A 16,810-nucleotide genomic window follows, 5' to 3' on the forward strand; every position below is an offset into this window, starting at 1 on the left:
AGTGCAGTGGCGCGATCTTGGCTCATTGCAAGTTCCGCCTCCCGGGTTCATGCCATTCTCCCGACTCAGCCTCCGAGTAGCTGGGACTACAGGCGCCGGCCACCATGCCCGGCTAATTTTTTGTGTTTTTAGTAGAGACGGGTTTTCACCGTGTTAGCCAGGATGGTCTCGATCTCCTGACCTCGTGATCCGCCCGCCTCGGCCTCCCAAAGTGCTGGGATTACAGGCTTGAGCCACCCGCGCCCGGCCACCACGTTCTTATATTCTGAGGCTCTGCAGTTGATTCCTGTTCAGTAGAGCATCTGGCGAACCTCTAGTAGGACAGACAGACAGTAACCCTTTTGAGAAGTGAGGGAAGTTTTAGAACTAGGCCTCAAGGAGCGCTGTACAGTAGAAATAGAATGTGAACCACCATAAATGCAGACCATGTATGCAGTTTCAGTTTTCTAGTAGTCACACTAAAAAGGAAAAATAAATTAATTTTAATAGTACATGTTTTTTAACCCAATATATTCAAAATATTATTTTAACATGTAAATAATATAAAAATTAGTCAAGATCATTTTCCAATCTCTTTTTAAACTAAATTTTTAAAATCTGCTGTGTATTTGACACTTACAATACATCTCAATTCTGACTAACCACTGTTCAAGCACTTAGTAGCTACATGTGGCTAACGGCTACCATAGTGGGACAGTGTAGGTCTGGAGGATGTGAAATTAGGTAAACACACAACCTTTACACCCGAACCAGTGCTGCAGAATTGATGGTAATTAATCTAAATGCTCATCTCTTATCTTTTCGTGTCTGAAAACTGCTGCTGAATGTACAAACCAGATAACACTAATAAGGGCCAATCCCAGTGGTAGAAGTGGAGTTGATTTGGTGGAGAAGGATCTGTTGATTCCAGATCTTCAACCACAGCCATGTGCAGCTGGACAGAAGCCCCCTCTGACTCCCAGGGCTGGAGTTGGGGCAGAGGCAGAAGGTCTAAAAACAAATATATCAATGTAATCATTTCAGTAATAAATGCTGTGAAGTAAATAAAACAAGATAATAGAGATGGGAGTACTCTTCTTGCTCACTCCAATAGTTGAGTGAGTCATCTGGGAAGTGAGTTGTGCTGTGGAGTGTGAAAGGTGATTTTATTTCAGTCTGAGAGCCAGGCACAGTGGCAATAGCCTGTAATCCTGCACTCTGGGAGGCTGAGGTGGGCAGATCACTTGAAGTCAGGAGCTTGAGACCAGCCTGGCCAACATGGTGAAACCCTGTCTCTACTAAAATATAAAAATTATCTGTGCCTGGTGGCGCACGTCTGTAATCCCAGTTATTTGGGAGGCTGAGGCACAAGAATCACTTGAACCCAGAAGGCAGAGGTTGCAGTGAGCTGAGATCGTGCCGCTGTACTCCAGTCTGGGTGACAGAGTCTCAAAATAACAAAAAATTCAGCCTGAGGCAAATACTTCCCTCTAGTCCTCAATGTGACTAAAGAGATCCTTATTTTTCTTTAAGAGAGAATTTCATTATTTAAAAACACAATACCCAAAGAAATTGAAGAAATTGAAGAAGCTGGTTTCTATGAACTTCAAATAATATTTGGTGTGAGGCCCCAGATGACAACATCTTTCCCCCAGGATACCACAGCTGACATAGCTAAAATATGAAGTATGGCCTAAATAATACACAGTGAGCTGATAACTTAGGGAATATTTTTGTTTGTTTTAACCAAGGCAAACAAATTAAAGATTTTCATGTTTTATTTCCATATTTGCTTAAGTAAACTTCAAAACTAATTACTTCCAAAGAATTTTGCCTCAGCTACATGGATGACCAGTGAATGCTGTTGGGAGTGTAGGACTACACTGAATAATCAAATAAATCTATCGAATATGGAAGTTTTGTGTTTTTTAAAAAAACTCAGTAAAAAAGCACTAGAACCACCATACAGTATGTATCTATATGCTTATTATGTATGGGGTAGCTTAGGAGGAAACTCGAGAATGGTAATAGTGTTTGGTTGATGCTGGAGAGGGAAATTGGACTGGTAAGAAAAAGTAAGAGATGAAGATGTACTTTTCAGTGTTCTCTTTGTACCTTTTGCATTTTGAAGAGCAGAGGTCTTTAATTTTGATGAAGCCCCAGTGCATCAATTTTTTTTCTCTCATGGATCACCCTTTTGTTGTCTTATCTAAGAAATCTTTACCTCACTTATGGTCACAAAGATTTTCTCCTGTGATTCCTTCTTGAAATTTTACAGTTTTAGATTCACATTTATGTTGAATTTTTTTTTTTGTTTATTTTATTTTATTTTTATTTTTTTAGAGCTGGGGTCTCACTCTGTCCCCCAAGCTGGAGTGTAGTGGCCATAAGATCATGACCTCCTGGGTCCACTTGATCCTCCCATCTCAGCCTCCCAGGTAGCTGGGACTACAGGCATGCATCACCATGCCTGGCTAATTTTTTAGTTTTCTGTAGAGACTGGGTCTCACTTTGTTGCCAATGCTGGTCTCAACCTTCTGGGCTCAAGTGATCCTCCCCTTTCAGCCTCCCAAAGTGCTGGGATTATAGGCATGAGCCACCATCCCTGGCCTGTTGAAGACTGATATTAGTTAACTTTTATATAAGGTATCAGTTGTGAGCTGAGGTTGGAAATCCAATAGGGTTTGGAGGGGTTTTTTGTTTTTATTTAATCATGTATATTCTTTTAAAAATAGGATTTAATTTCAAAAGAGATTAAAAAGAAATATTGTATAGAAATGTCTGCAGTTATAATAAGGAGTTCAATTTTAAAAAGAAAAAGTTGTTTTGTTTTGCTCTGTTTTGAGACAGGATCTTGTTTTGCCACCCAGTCTGGAGTGCAGCGGCGTGATCGTGGCTCCCTGCAGCCTTGTTCTCCTGGGCTCAAGCAAGTAGCTGGGACTACAGACTCACACCATCACACCTGGCTAATTTTTTTTTAATTTTTAGCATAGACGAGGTTTCACTGTGTTGCCTGGGCTGGTCTCAAGATCTGGGCTCAAGTGATCCTCCCGCCTCAGCCTCCCAAAGTGCTGAGATTACAGGCATGCAACACTGTGCCCAGCCAAGAAAAAAGTTTTATCATGACTACTGTGCTGATTTTCAGGAACAGTCATTGTACTTTAATTCTCTAAGCCAAAAATGTCAAATTCTGTTGGGCAAAAAGACTATGTTGTTGATTGCACTCTCTCATATGGTCCCTTGCCTTCAGCCATTTTCATAATCAAAACTTGATGGTAGTATTTTGTTATAAGGTAAGAAACTAAAAATATAAGGTAAAAGACATTTGTCAGGGTAAATCTGAACTAATTATTTAGATCAGCTGAAATAAAAAGGGTTACAAAGACGGGATGTGGATACTAAAACTTCATTGGTAATGAAAAGATACGGATAAATTTGCATCTGCCAGATCTGCTTAGGGAGAGCATATACATGAAGTGGAGGAAGTCATCCCGTATCCCTTACGTAAGGACTGAGATCCTGCTGCCAGAGACACATGTTGCAATATCAATAGAAGGTCGTCACATTGCCTTCCATGAGGGAGTGGGTCTGTTTAATGCTATCATTTTGTGACATTGAGAACATATGAGGCCACCCACACCTTCTCTGCCCTTCACCAGAGCTGGGGCCAGCCTCTTCGGATAAATGCTAAATAATGACTATTGCTTTGAAGGTGCACTTGTTAGCAAGGGAGCTAAGCATACTAATACCCAGTCACAGGCAGCATTGAACAGCTCCACGCAGATCCCACCCTCCAAAAAACAGGAAGAAAAAGCCCTCTGATTGCGAGCAAGATCCAAAGAGAGAAGAGCAAGGGAGGGGCTGATCTGAGCACGCCCAGATCCATCCCCCACCCATATTCGCCACAAAGGGAGGAGACAGGCAAAGAGGGCCCCGTTCCTGGAGATCCTGCCATGAGGAAGCAGTGAAGGATGCAGGGCCCACTCCATCAGTGTCCAGTGTTCCACCGATCCTACATAGTAATTTTGAAAAATGATAACATGATGCTCCTGAAAGGAAAAAAAAAAAAGTTTCCTCTATTAGGTCATTAACGTATATCATGAATGACTTTAATGTCTTCTGGTTCATTTTGACATTTTTGTAAATTCTATAGATGTTTTATTTGTTCCCATGATATATTTTAAAGATCAACAAATGTCCACAGCAAAGAAAAAAATCACTAGTAAATTCGTAACTTTTCTATTTCTATACTTTTAACTGTTACATTAATCCAGTCTTATTCAAAAGGTAGTCACCACAAAAATACTTACTAATCTTGGTTTCCTGTATGAACTCCTTGTGCTTCTGAGATTAGAGATATGCTTTTCTTTACTGGTGGCCACAATCAAGAGATAAGATCATGCCTAAAAGGACAAGTTGGGAACAGAAGTGTAATTAAGTATACTCTGTATTCGTTTTACTTAGAATTATAGTCCTTTAACAATTTCATCATATTTAAGCTTGAAAATATGCATGATTGCTGATACCACTATAGCCATATACATGTATATATGCACACATACACACGAGTGATGAGACTGTGCTACTCAGACATAGAACCGCTGGACAGTCAGCTACACATTACTTCTAGGCAATGGTTCATCTTCTCTCTTCAGGGAAAAAGTATCTCTTGTTGGAACCTGACAGATTTTGAACATATCTCTTCTGTGTTCTTTGTAATGTTTATCTGTATTCTTGTTAGAAATGACTTTCTGGTTCAGCTATTTAAAAGATTAAGCCTTTTAGTGAAAGGAGTTCTCACCTTGGTCTCATCACTTGAGAGGCTAAGAGTGAAGAAACCCAGTTACTACTCTGGGCTCTGCTGGTGGCCTCCTGTGTGGCACTGCACCAAACGTACTTATTACTCAGCTGGATGAGATGATCCCGGTTCCTTCCATCCACACGATCCATGCTTTCCTGTGTATCTCGGCACACAGATACTATACATACTTCAGTGACTTTTTCCATTGTTTTAAATCTTAAAAAGAAAAGGCACATTCCGGTGTATATACTACTTCCCTAAATGAGGGGCCATCTATTGTATAAGTCTTACAGAATAATCATGAAATCCAGATGTGGTGTGCAACAAACTTCATTATTTACATGTTTTGGGAAAGATTAATAAAGTACAGCAAAATAAGCTCAATACTACAGCTGTACATCTATAAAGTATTCTTTTGAAAAGCATTTCAAGATTTTACAGCATTTTTAGTGTATTGGAAACATATTAAACAGATACCATATTAAAGAAAACTCTGTTTGATAGAACTGCCAGATGAATAACTGTTGACTATACACAGTCATATATAACCACATTGGAAACTTCATGTAACTATGATAAATTTCTCTCATTTTTTCCTTAGGAGTAATTACATTAGATAATTGAGCTGTTTCATCTAAGAAATTATTTTTGTGGTTTTAGTCATTTCTCAGGGAGGGAACCTCATTTATTACAGTTCTCCCCAAGACACACTGGATAGACTTCATCTACTGCTGGAAGGACTGGTTCTGCCTCCTGAGGGGAAATGGCTAGGCAGCACTGTCTTCACTGCATCTCATCCTTTGGCCTCTAAGGAATGTCAAGGTCAGCTGGTCAAAAGCTAAGAAGGGCCAAAGCCATTTAAAATTTACTGTTCTTTTCCACAGTCACAAGCCTCTTAATTCATGCTGCTAAGCTGCATCTCTTGAGCTTGCCAAAATGCATTTTTGAGCTTTTTCAAGAACTTTCTCCTTCTTCAGATGAGAGGTTGGGAAGGGAGTCTGGAGATCAGGCAAGCCCTGCATTCACACCACAGACCCCTTGGCTTGTCTATCTTGGCCATTAGCACCTAAACTAGCAATGGTAGACTTGTAAGAGGAAGTAAATTACTCTGAGAATCCAGATCCAAATGTGCATTCCTCACATTGATTGCAAGACCAAAATATGTAGAAAATGTTATTGGCTACATTGTTATTATTTATTCAGAAATGTTTAGTTCTTCAGTTATAGGCCTATCTTAATAGAAATTTGAAAAGTAATCTTTATAGTGTTCACCATGTGATATAATGTTTCTAAATTGCATCATATTTAGTGATACAGTATCTCAAGAGATGGAACAGCATAACAGATGAGTGATATTAGTGATAGATGTACAATCTTGAAAGACTAAAGAGTGAATTTTATAGCATGGGCACATTTGAAAAATATTTAAAGGGGACTATTTAAAAATAATCCAACTATACTGCAAAGATATGAAGAAAGTCAGACTGAGAATGATTTAGTCAAGGCCACACAGATAATTGGTGGCACAGTCACTTCTACCAGGGAAAGCACAAAGTAGCCCAGTGGCAGGAGATGCTGAAAGGGGCTGTCGGTGATTTAAAAACAAAGCTATTTAGGCCATGTGTCGTGGCTCACGCCTGTAATACCAGCAGCTGGGGAGGCCAAGGTGGAAGGACTGCTTGAGCCCAGGAGTTTGAGACCAGCCTGGGCAACATAGTGAGACCCTGTCTCTACTAAAAAAAAAAAAAAAAAAAAACCCACTGGGTGTGGTGGCACGCACCAGTATTTCCAGCTGTTCAGGAGGCTGAGGCAGAAGGATCACTTGAGCCCAGGAGTTTGAGGCTGCAGTGAGCCAAGATGATACACTTCACTCCAGCCTGGGTGACAGAGCAAGACTCTGTGTGTTATTCATAAACAAACACATAAATAAATACCAAGCTATTTTTAAGAATTCAAATCCAATTATTTTGGAAATTATTATTCTTATATTTATTTTTTTTCTACCACAAACATTGTGTTCAAGAAGGAGAGTGAAGGACAAAACCATAAGTATGTAGGAACTTCCATACCATGAAATTCCGTGGTAGTATTTATTGCCCTTATGTGATATATGTCTCTTGATTTTTCTCAGAAATTCGAATTAATATGATACTTGGAAAATATGAAGTAAGAACCTTTATTAATTGGTTTCATCTTCCTGTTCACATTTTGGAAGTACAATATTTAGCTGTAAATACATGATGTTTGGCTAGTACAGACCAACAACTCATTAGTTTCTCAATATAATGAGTGCTAGTTGATGGTACTTATGCTGAAATAAGAAATTCTGGAAGCAAATTTAATTTCTTAGTTTCAAAATCAACTCCTTCAGGTTGCTTTGTACATTGTTATAGTTTTTCCAATAAATGTTTTTAAGCGTAGCATATAAGACATAACTACCTAAAATTATATGTATGGAATGTGTTCAGAACATAGCCTGGCTGTCTCTATAGCTGTTTTAGGCTCCATTGTAATATCTATATCTCAGTAACCAAGAAACAGAGGATAGGAGAGGCAGACTTAGAGCCATAGTCTTGAGTGGAGCCCAAATCAGAAAGGTCCTCTGTATCTGAGGAAGTCACACTGCATGTGGTAAATACGAGATAAGTCGTGGTGCTTTGGTTACAGATGTGCTAACATCATGGTCATGAGCCAGAGCTCCTCAGTTTAAGTCCCATCTCCACTTCTTTCCAGCTGCATAATCTTGGACAACTTACTATATATCTTTGTGCCTCAATTTTCTCATCTGTAAAATGGAGATAATAAAAGTGGCCTCTCTCCTAGAGTTTTTATAAAGATTAAATGAGTTTAGATGGATAAAGTGCTTTGAATGGTGTTTGGTACATAGTACGTGCTCTGTAACAGTTACCTCTCATCACTAGATAGTGGTGACGCTGTTGGTGCTGGCAGTAGTAGTAGCAATAGTCATGCTTGATGAAATTCTTTGGAAAAGACCTCCCCTGGTGGCTTTAAACACAGGAAATGGATGAATGGATACCCTTCTCAGGCTTCCAGGATATTTTGTAACTGTCTAAGACCTTCTTTAAGTTACAAAATAAAAGATATCCTCCCTCCACCTCATTCTAGTCTTACTTTCCAGAGGTAAACACTTTAAACTATTTGTTTTTAGCCCTTCTGGTAGTTTTTTTCACAAGTTTATGAACAATATATGAATTCGTCCATTTACTGATTCATCAACTTCTGATAGTGCTATTAGATTAATTTTTGTATTGTTCTTACCAGCAAGATGTTCTTGTTGGGCCTTTGGTACCAACCAGCTGATAACAGCAATTTCTTGATCTCCCTGTGTTTCCATTTGCATATCGTAAAATAAGAAATGGGACTTATTGGTTTCCAAGGCCACTTTCTAAAAAGTGTTAAGAGACCATTTGAACTAGTTTAAGTGGAAAGAAAAAAAAGAAAAAGAAAAAGAAAAATTCTGAGATAAAACTGGTCTGAGGGTTATCTGGATCCAGCTGCTAAAATAGTATTTCAATTTTAACTGCCTCTCTCCCTTTTTCTTTTATATAAGGAATTGGCTGTTTTTTATGTACTAGCTTCCTTTTTGTAGACCCTTCCATGATGGCCAGGAACTCGAGGTGATTCTATCCTTTTAGACACATTTCCCTTCCATCTTCAGTATGAAAAGTCCCAGGGAAAGGCTCTGATTGGCCTGACCTGGATTATATACTTATCATTGGATAATTTGCTGAAGCCATATAACAGTTGACTAGTCCTGGATCACATGCTCACCCTGCAACCAAGGGCGAGAAGATTGTGGCCCACAAGGAATAGGGTAGAAGCAGATCTGTAAAGGGAGGGAGGAGTGCGGTTACCAGATGAAAGAAGAATGGTAGAGAATAAAAACAGATGTCTGCCACACTTGGAGTTTCAGGAAATTGACTTTAAGAAGAAACTCATTCAATTCTCCACCTACGAGTGAGTCATTACTTGCTTGTGTGAATGCTTACTGCCATGCATTAAACCATTGGCCTCATTCTCCTTCCAGAAATAAAGCATGACCTCCACCTACACATTCTTTAACTTAGTATCAGCCATAAGCAATTCCGGGCAGTACTTCACAACACTTGAAAAATGAATACAGACATCAGTGTGATGTTCCAGGCAGACATCAGTGCTTTAGATTCCAGCCCCAACACAGGCATTCAATGCGGCCTTGTTAGAAACACTCTGTCCGGTCTTTTATGACCTGCTACACTACACAATGGACACACAAGGGAGCTGTTTCCTCTCTCTGTATAGGGACCAACTTTGTTATCTCAGGATACAGTCTATGTTTTGAAAAAGTGGCTGTAGAACAGTGCAGGATGGGAAGAATGGGTCCTATCAAAGTACTGCCTAGAGATGACTAAAGTTCTCACCAAGTACTGAAAATATCCCCGAGGCACTTCTCTTCAAGGTAAACATAAACTTATTGCATTTTTGACTGATGATAACCAAATAAAATGGAAAATGGGCACTGGTACAGGCTGCCACTGCCTGGAACATGATGGAGTGCCTCACAGATGCCAAATTAGGAGCTGCATTACCAGGTTCACAAACGCTCTCACTCGGGTTTGGGAGTTTCGCATTTTGGATACTAACAAGCCAGAAATATGTAAGTACTGTTACTATAAGAGCTCTGATACATATATATCTCCTTTATTAGAAGATTGCATTTCCCTTTCCTGTATTCCACACAAAAGGATGCCTGGCAATCTTTTGACAGGTGGTAAGTGACATCTATGTGCAAAATACTGTAATAAGAAGAAAGAACACATCTGGCTCTGGGCGATCTGGGCTGGTGTGTGAGATGATAATGCCACTGCCAAGCTGACAGTACCGTGCCAGCCTTGTGGGCTGGAGTAGTATGGAGGAGGGAGTAAGAACTGCTAGATGTTACTAGGGAGGGCTTCAAGAAGAAATGGGCATTGAAATGGGCACAAAAGGATGAAGACAGTGGATGGAGAGAAATTGGTGGGGGTGGCCTTCCAAAAGAGGGCAGTATGAGAAGAGGCCAACAGGAAGGAAAACTCAGTCAGTCTGGGGAACAATAAGAGTAACAAACTTAGAAGAATGAAAAGGTAGAAAGAGAGCAGCATTAGTTGGAGATAAGATTGTTAGGACTGTTTGAGGCCAAATTGTGGGTATCTTAAATATCAGATATTATTTTAGGGAGACAAGTTAGGTCGGGATGAGAGCAGCTCTGTCTAGACATAAGTTTGAAGTGAAGTAGCACATTTATATTACATGGAAGTGGATAATAGAATTCAGGACTGAGGGCTGGGTTAAAGAGATCAGGGAGCAAGAGTGATGCAGTTGACTAACTCCTTGTGCAAAGAGGAGCATAAAGTTTAGATCTTGGTAGGATACCCATATTTAGAGTGATGGAGAAGAACTAGTGAAGGAAGTAAGGCACAGTCCCAGAAGTAGAACAAGGAGAGTTGTGTTAGTGATGTCAAGGGAGAAGAGTGCTTCAAGAAAGATGGAGTGGGTGAGCCCATTGTCAGAGGCTGCAGAGATATCAAGAATGAGGGCAGAGAAAAGCCACGGGACTGCTGAGCATAGCACAACCCTATCTTCATATTTGAATGAAATGGCAAATGAATTTTTGGAAGATTTACAAAATCAGGCCAAAACATCCAAAGAGCTGTGGCAGAAAGAGGGGAAAGAGTTATTAACAGAACATTGGCCACTTACCACTGAAACAGTTTGCATGTTTCCTTTAAGGGAAAGCATTATATAGCAGAACCACATCCAACTCTAGCCCCATAGAAGCTATTTTGAGACACATAAAACCTAAAAGCCATTTTTGTCTTGATCTGGGTAGAACTTATCTATAGGTATATCTGTCTTAAGAAAAAAAAAATACAATTAGTGTTAGCCAGTTAGTTGACAGAATATTCACAGAACAGATTATTCACAGAATAAAGTATTCCTTTTGTAAGAAGATTTACCATGGAATTGTTTTTATCTGCCTCTCAAATGCCTTTAAAATCTTCTGTTTTCCAAAAACTGATATATACATTTTTCAAAAACAGTTGAAATCGGTGTGAAAACAGCATCTGCATAAGGTTAATATATGCACACACACAAATAAGCACCATACTTGGACTTGTTCAGTTGTCCAAGTTTACCCGTTTCTTTGAAATTAGGTTCTTTATAATGTTTAAATCTTACAGGGCTAAAGAGGACAGGTCATAAAATCTAAAAGTTTACTAGGACCTTAAAGTTGAAAAACTACCCCAGAAAGGATGAATGAAGTATCCAAAGTCATAAACAGAATGTGGCAGAGCTGGAGCCACACTATTGGAACATTTCTCTACTGGGCTGACTCCATGTTTTTTCTTGTAAATAACCTGCACGATAGTGGCTTTATTTCTAAGAGTACTCCCTTAGGAAAATGCAACTGTGTGTTGCTGAATGCCATATAGCTTGATAGAACAGGGAGTTTTACATTGCATAGAAATCTAGGGATTTAACTTCAATTCAACAGATATTTATTGAGTGGCTTCCCTGAGAGTAAAGAGGAAGATACTGAAAATGGAGGGCTCAGCGAAGGGGAGGATTGCTATTTTTTGTAAAGACATTTGGGGAGCAGATTATGGTTATTTGTTTGGAAAGAGATGACACTCTGCCCTTAGTAGTAATCAACTCTTACAAATACTGACTGCATACCACTGTTTTGGATGTATTCTACCCAGCAAGCATAAGCTATGATGGGACTGACACAAGGGATGGCACCAGCCACTATGATGAATGAAAATGAAAAGTTGGGGAAACATTAACCATATGAAACCTTAAAATATGCCAAATTCGTCATTTCATTGGAAGACAGAAAGTAAAATATTTGTCCTTTCTTCCCTAATTCTTCAAAATCTCAGAGAAATTTTATACTTAAGAACTTAAAGTTCCTCAAAATCTGTCTCACAGGGAGCTTTTCTTTGGAGTTTCGATTAGAAATGAGATCACTGATTTTGCTTCAAGCATTGAAAAAAAAAGGTTGAAAAACAGATTTTTCTTCAAAAATGTACTTTGTCTATGATAAGAATTAAAACCAAACATTTTCTATTAGGAAGAGTCAGTATTAATTCCTTTTAATGTCCACTAAATTAGCATAGTTTTTATAAGAATCAACTAATATCTTGCTGCAGTTTTCACTGGCCTTTGCATCAGTAGAAATGAAAATCATTTTGGGCATTTAACTGTGATGCAGAGTTAACTGTTTTAGAAGCTGACCTCGGATTCCTCCCTAAAAAACAGGCTGGGGCTGAAGCGCCAGTGTTCTGTGTTAGTCAGATTCATCAGGCACATCACAACTGCAGGCACTGGTAAAGTCTGTCCCTTATCATATGCAATTTATATCAGGCTACAAATCCTGCTCTTCTGGTGGGGCTATAAATGCTTTGGACCACATCCTGCAGCCCTCCCAGAGCCAAAGTGACCATTTATCCCACAGAGCTGGATCTCCACAGACCTCCTAGACGAGATCTCAACATCTGGCAGCCAGCGGCAGGAGTCAACTTCTGAGAAACAGTTCACATTGCTACTGACCCTTGAAGAGCACCATCTCCCCAACTCTCATTCCTATTCCTTATGTTACATGAGAGACTCAGCCATCCTTTGATATTCCACAGAAGTTCCCAGGAGGATTAGGAATTGGTCATCAATTTCAATTGCTCCTTCTCTCTCTCTCTCTCTCTCTCTCTCTCTCTCTCTCTCTCTCTCTCTCTCTCTCTCTCTCTCGGTACATGGAATGACTTCAAATAGAGATCAACTTTATGCATTAAGACATACAAAGCTACTGTTTTTCTGTGGCAGAGCCAAATATGGCTCTTATCTAAGTACAAAGGAAAAGTCTCTCTAAAAGAGACTCAAGTCGTGTGCTGATTTCACTCAGGTCACTTCTCCCTTGAACCCTCCTCCATAATTGTGTTCAGTTCTGGCTTTGTTTGGAAAGTCACACAATTTACAAAAGGTTCAGAATGCATTGAAGGTCAACAAATAGGGCTTTGTAAAGAAACCTGTGTCCTTTTGCAATACATTTTAAACTTATACATATTCCCAAGCAGTAATCAATTTTAATTCTTTTTTTTTTATAGTACTTTCTAGAAAATCCAGATTTTTATCCCTGCCTTCTCCCCTAACCTTAGGGGAATGTATTTTAATTATTTTTGTACGTACAACCTCCTATAAGCCTAGTGTAATACATTCTTATTTGTCTTTTATTAATCCTTACTGTGATTATTCTTAAGATTGTGATTTATATGCCTTTTCCCAATGGGCAATCATAAGTTAGTGCTAAACAAATCAAGTTGTTAGATATTGACCTTCATGCAGTGGACCTAGCTTCTGTGATATGAAGATATCAATTGAGCTATGAGTAATAGAATTTTAAAAGACAATTGAAGCATTACTATAATAAAGTTATAGATGGAACTGAACCGGTACTACCTGAGTGGGAAGCCCTTGTAGGAGTTTTATTTTCTATTTTATACATTCCCATAATTGATACATTGAAGTCTCATGCATATGATACTGAGCTAATCTTAGCCAGATGGGAATACATTGTGGGAACACCTACCAGCTTACCCCTAATTCATTTACCTACCTTCATTTGAAAATTTTTAAGATTTCCCAGTCCAATATGGGACCCTCCTAGTATAGGAATGTCCTATTGAATATGCCTGATGAACCCAATGGGGTACAGAAATTGCAGTAAGAAATTTGTATCATTGTTGTCATTGACAGTGATGAGTCCACCATGTTTAGTGTTTGGCCAGGTGCTGTGAAGATGCCAAAAGTTACCCTCCTTACCTTTAAAGTGCTTATAAATATCAGGACCAGAGGAGCTTATGGTTCAGAGGGTGCAGTCTTGTAGCTCTTCATACAATGGCTTCTATCATACAGTCAACTATGAAAGAAAGCATATAAACCAACAGCGTATTTATTCATAGATCACCCATTTTTTTTTAGCTTTGTGATCTCAAGAGTTGTTCTAGATGATTATGAATACCCTTTCTTTATTATTATGAGCAGGGGATAAATTACTTGCAATCGAAATATTGCTCCAGAGAGACTTACCAGGAATTTCCAATTTAAATAAAAGTTGTTTTGCGGAAGTTTACTTTCACATCATTTATTTTAAACTTGGGTTGCAGTTTCCCAGAGAAAAAGTGATATGTAGTAATAATAGCCAACATTTTAACAAACCTTTTTTGTTTACTGAGCACTCTATAGAGAATGATGTAGCACCAGGCCTTCTGAGCCAGCCAGCACTTCACATCCAGGTTCTGCCCTTGGACACATTACTTGACCTCACTAACTGATGGTGAATTTTTTAAATGGGGATAACAATCCCTGCCTCCTAGGGTTGGTGTGTGTCTCCAGTGCTAGACACATGGTAAGTGCCCTATGGCTTCGTGATGAGGAGAAGGGGGAGGAGCAGTGCTAAAACCAGCCATCTTAGCTGGTCTCACGACAGCCCCATCTCCAGTTCCCCATCGGCCCACCTGCCACTGCTATTCCTTTGCCAGTCACTTGCAATGGAAATAGGTGAAGAGAAACCCCCTGCAATAATTAAACATTGTTCCTGTTTTAAAAGGTCTGGTTTGTAAAGTAACCAGGATTGATATGATTCTCTTCTTCTGCGAAAGATAATTTATTGAGCTCATACTCCGAACCAGGCACTGTGCTCATCATTTAATTCTCACAATGACCCCACAAGCTAGTAGCTGGCTAGTATTTCCAAAAAGTTCAGTTTCATTTTTTTTTTTTCAGAGAAAAGACAGCAGAAAAAAAATGGAGAAACTAAAGAAGTAATGAATTTCCTATGACAAATAACTTCGAAGTAATTTCCAAAAGCTATAGGCAACCTTGCGTTTCTGGTACCTTTCATTCTTTTGGCCTTTTTTAATCTCTGTGAAAATCAACTTTTCTAAAAATAGCTTAATGAGGAAGAAGAAAATGGTAAAATTGTGCATTTCATCACATCACATTCCAGATAGGAAATTCATTTAACTCAAGTATTTAAAAGATTATCATTTGCACAGAAATAAAGTGAGACACTTTAAAATTCAAAAGATGTGTTTGTGCTCCTTTTCCCCGCCCCCTCCAGTCCCTGCATATTATATTCTTCATGCCTCACTGAACCACTGAAAAATGGGGAGGTCAAAACTCTAGCAAAGTTCTTCACTGCAGTATATACTAGCAGCCAAATCACTAGAATGCCCATTCATTTCTTGTGAAATGCTACATTAATAATTTCTTAAACTGTCACTTCATACTAAAGATAGCACTTCCACAGCTTTAAGCCCACTTGGGTTAGCAAACATGGTGGTTCTTTTTAATGCCCGAATGAATAGGTTGACCCATAGAGAAGTTTAGAACCAATATAGTCATGGTCTGGGCTTTCCTGCCCTGGTCTCTTTGAAGACTGGCTCTCAAGAGGCACTCCCTAATCCTGGGGTCAGGGAATCCTCACATCAGGTACAGGGCATGATATGATGTCTGTAGCTACTTCAGCAGAGCCACCACACACAGCAATTTGCTGACGTCAGGCCAAGCCTAAAATACTTAAAACACAGATGTGGCTTTGGCCATTGTGAGCCCAGGTGGGGACAGAGTAGGGGAGCAGCGCCTTTGAGGAGAGCCACACAGATGGCTTCCAATCCAGATGCAGAGGTCAGCTGAAGGTTGTGGAAGAGTGTTGATGGTAAACATCCTGGGACGGGGATGCATGCTGCCCTAGTGAGGAAATGTAAGAGAGACAGCAAAGGCAGGGAGATGAAGCATTTGGGGACTCAGAATGGAGAGTGCTGGATAATGGATTTTAGAGCTAGTGGGTGGTTTTTATGAGTTCTATTCCTGGGCCAGTTCTAAATGCATGAATGCAAGAGCACATGTGCTGGACAGTCTACCCAAACCACATAGACATCTGGAATTTCAGGGCAGTGGTGAATCCCAGCAGTGACATGGCTACTTTTAAAACACTCAAGTTCAATAGGATCCCACAAAGTTCTTTGTTGTTCAAGTATTTGATGCTCTGTACCTATTAAGAACATAGAACCATCTCCTCATTACACCTTTCAGTTCCCAAGAAAGTGTGTCTGTCTTCTCATGGACTTAAGTGTAATCACTTTACTGGATAATTATAGAAGGGAACAGAAGACACAGGACAGAGTTTAGAACTTGCTGATGTTCCCACAGCTCATGATACTTGAGAAAAGACCTAGATATTTTTTCACTTTTTATTGGCCGCTTCAATTCTTTGTGTTGCTGAGTCTCTGAAGGCTTGATTTTTGCCTATGGATAAGAAAGTTTTGGGGTCTGATTTTTAGTTGTGAAAGGTTTACTGTCTATTCATAGATACTTGTTTCATCTGCTTGTTATAGTGCCACCTGAAGTTGAAGTTTCTTGTAACAGCTATTGGTCCCTATGTTTACCTCATGTGAATAAAGGAAAACATCCTGGATGTACAGCAAAGTTTTGGAGTAAAAGAGTGAGATACTAGATCATTGCTAGCTGCTTACTCTTATTTCAGAAATAAAAATTTGAACTATATCTTACCAATGGTAAATATTTGGGGAATTAAGTATACATTATTATAAAATATTTTCCTATTGTTTATTGAACAGCTACCTGTTATAGATGTCACTTGTTTACCTGTGTTTGAAACAGCATGCAATATCAGTGTGTATTAAGGTTTGTGTAAGAAATTGGCAATTCATTTTACTACTAAAATTTTGCATAAAGACTTTCTTAGGGGACAAATGTAGAGATTAAAGTAATTTTTTTTAAATCCACGTGTGGTATTTATTGAATGTAGAGTTGACAGCACTGAAGTAGGCAAGTTGGACTCACCTAAATCTGCCAAATATAACTTCAACCAAGTGGGTTTTTTTGCTTGTTTTTTTGTTTTTTGCTTTTAACTTTCTCATTTTGATAGAATTCTTTTACCAAAAATTGACTGCGAATGAGAGGATTGAGAAC

At 39.1% G+C, this 16,810-nt stretch overlaps 2 protein-coding genes and 1 long non-coding RNA gene across 10 annotated transcripts in view; 1 reads left to right on the top strand and 2 right to left on the bottom strand.

Annotated features, from left to right (window-relative positions):
- The window catches only part of PALLD (palladin, cytoskeletal associated protein), a 434,423-nt gene that overhangs the window by 366,629 nt on the left and 50,984 nt on the right, over positions 1-16,810 (top strand). The window lies entirely within an intron of this gene.
- Positions 3,034-8,659, bottom strand: LOC115893598. The gene is made up of 4 exons (XR_004053656.1): positions 8,060-8,659; positions 4,781-4,996; positions 4,290-4,382; positions 3,034-4,028 (listed from the first exon to the last, which is right to left on the bottom strand). It is a non-coding gene; the product is annotated as an uncharacterized LOC115893598 (long non-coding RNA).
- Positions 13,719-16,810, bottom strand: part of CBR4 (carbonyl reductase 4) — a 149,664-nt gene continuing 146,572 nt past the window's right edge. The window contains exon 7 of the transcript XR_004053655.1: positions 13,719-13,733. The gene's annotated coding sequence lies outside the window, so the exon portion shown is untranslated. The remainder of the gene's footprint in view (positions 13,734-16,810) is intronic.

Source organism: Rhinopithecus roxellana, chromosome 2 (genome assembly GCF_007565055.1).
Source record: "Rhinopithecus roxellana isolate Shanxi Qingling chromosome 2, ASM756505v1, whole genome shotgun sequence".
Classification (NCBI taxonomy): Eukaryota; Metazoa; Chordata; class Mammalia; order Primates; family Cercopithecidae; genus Rhinopithecus; species Rhinopithecus roxellana.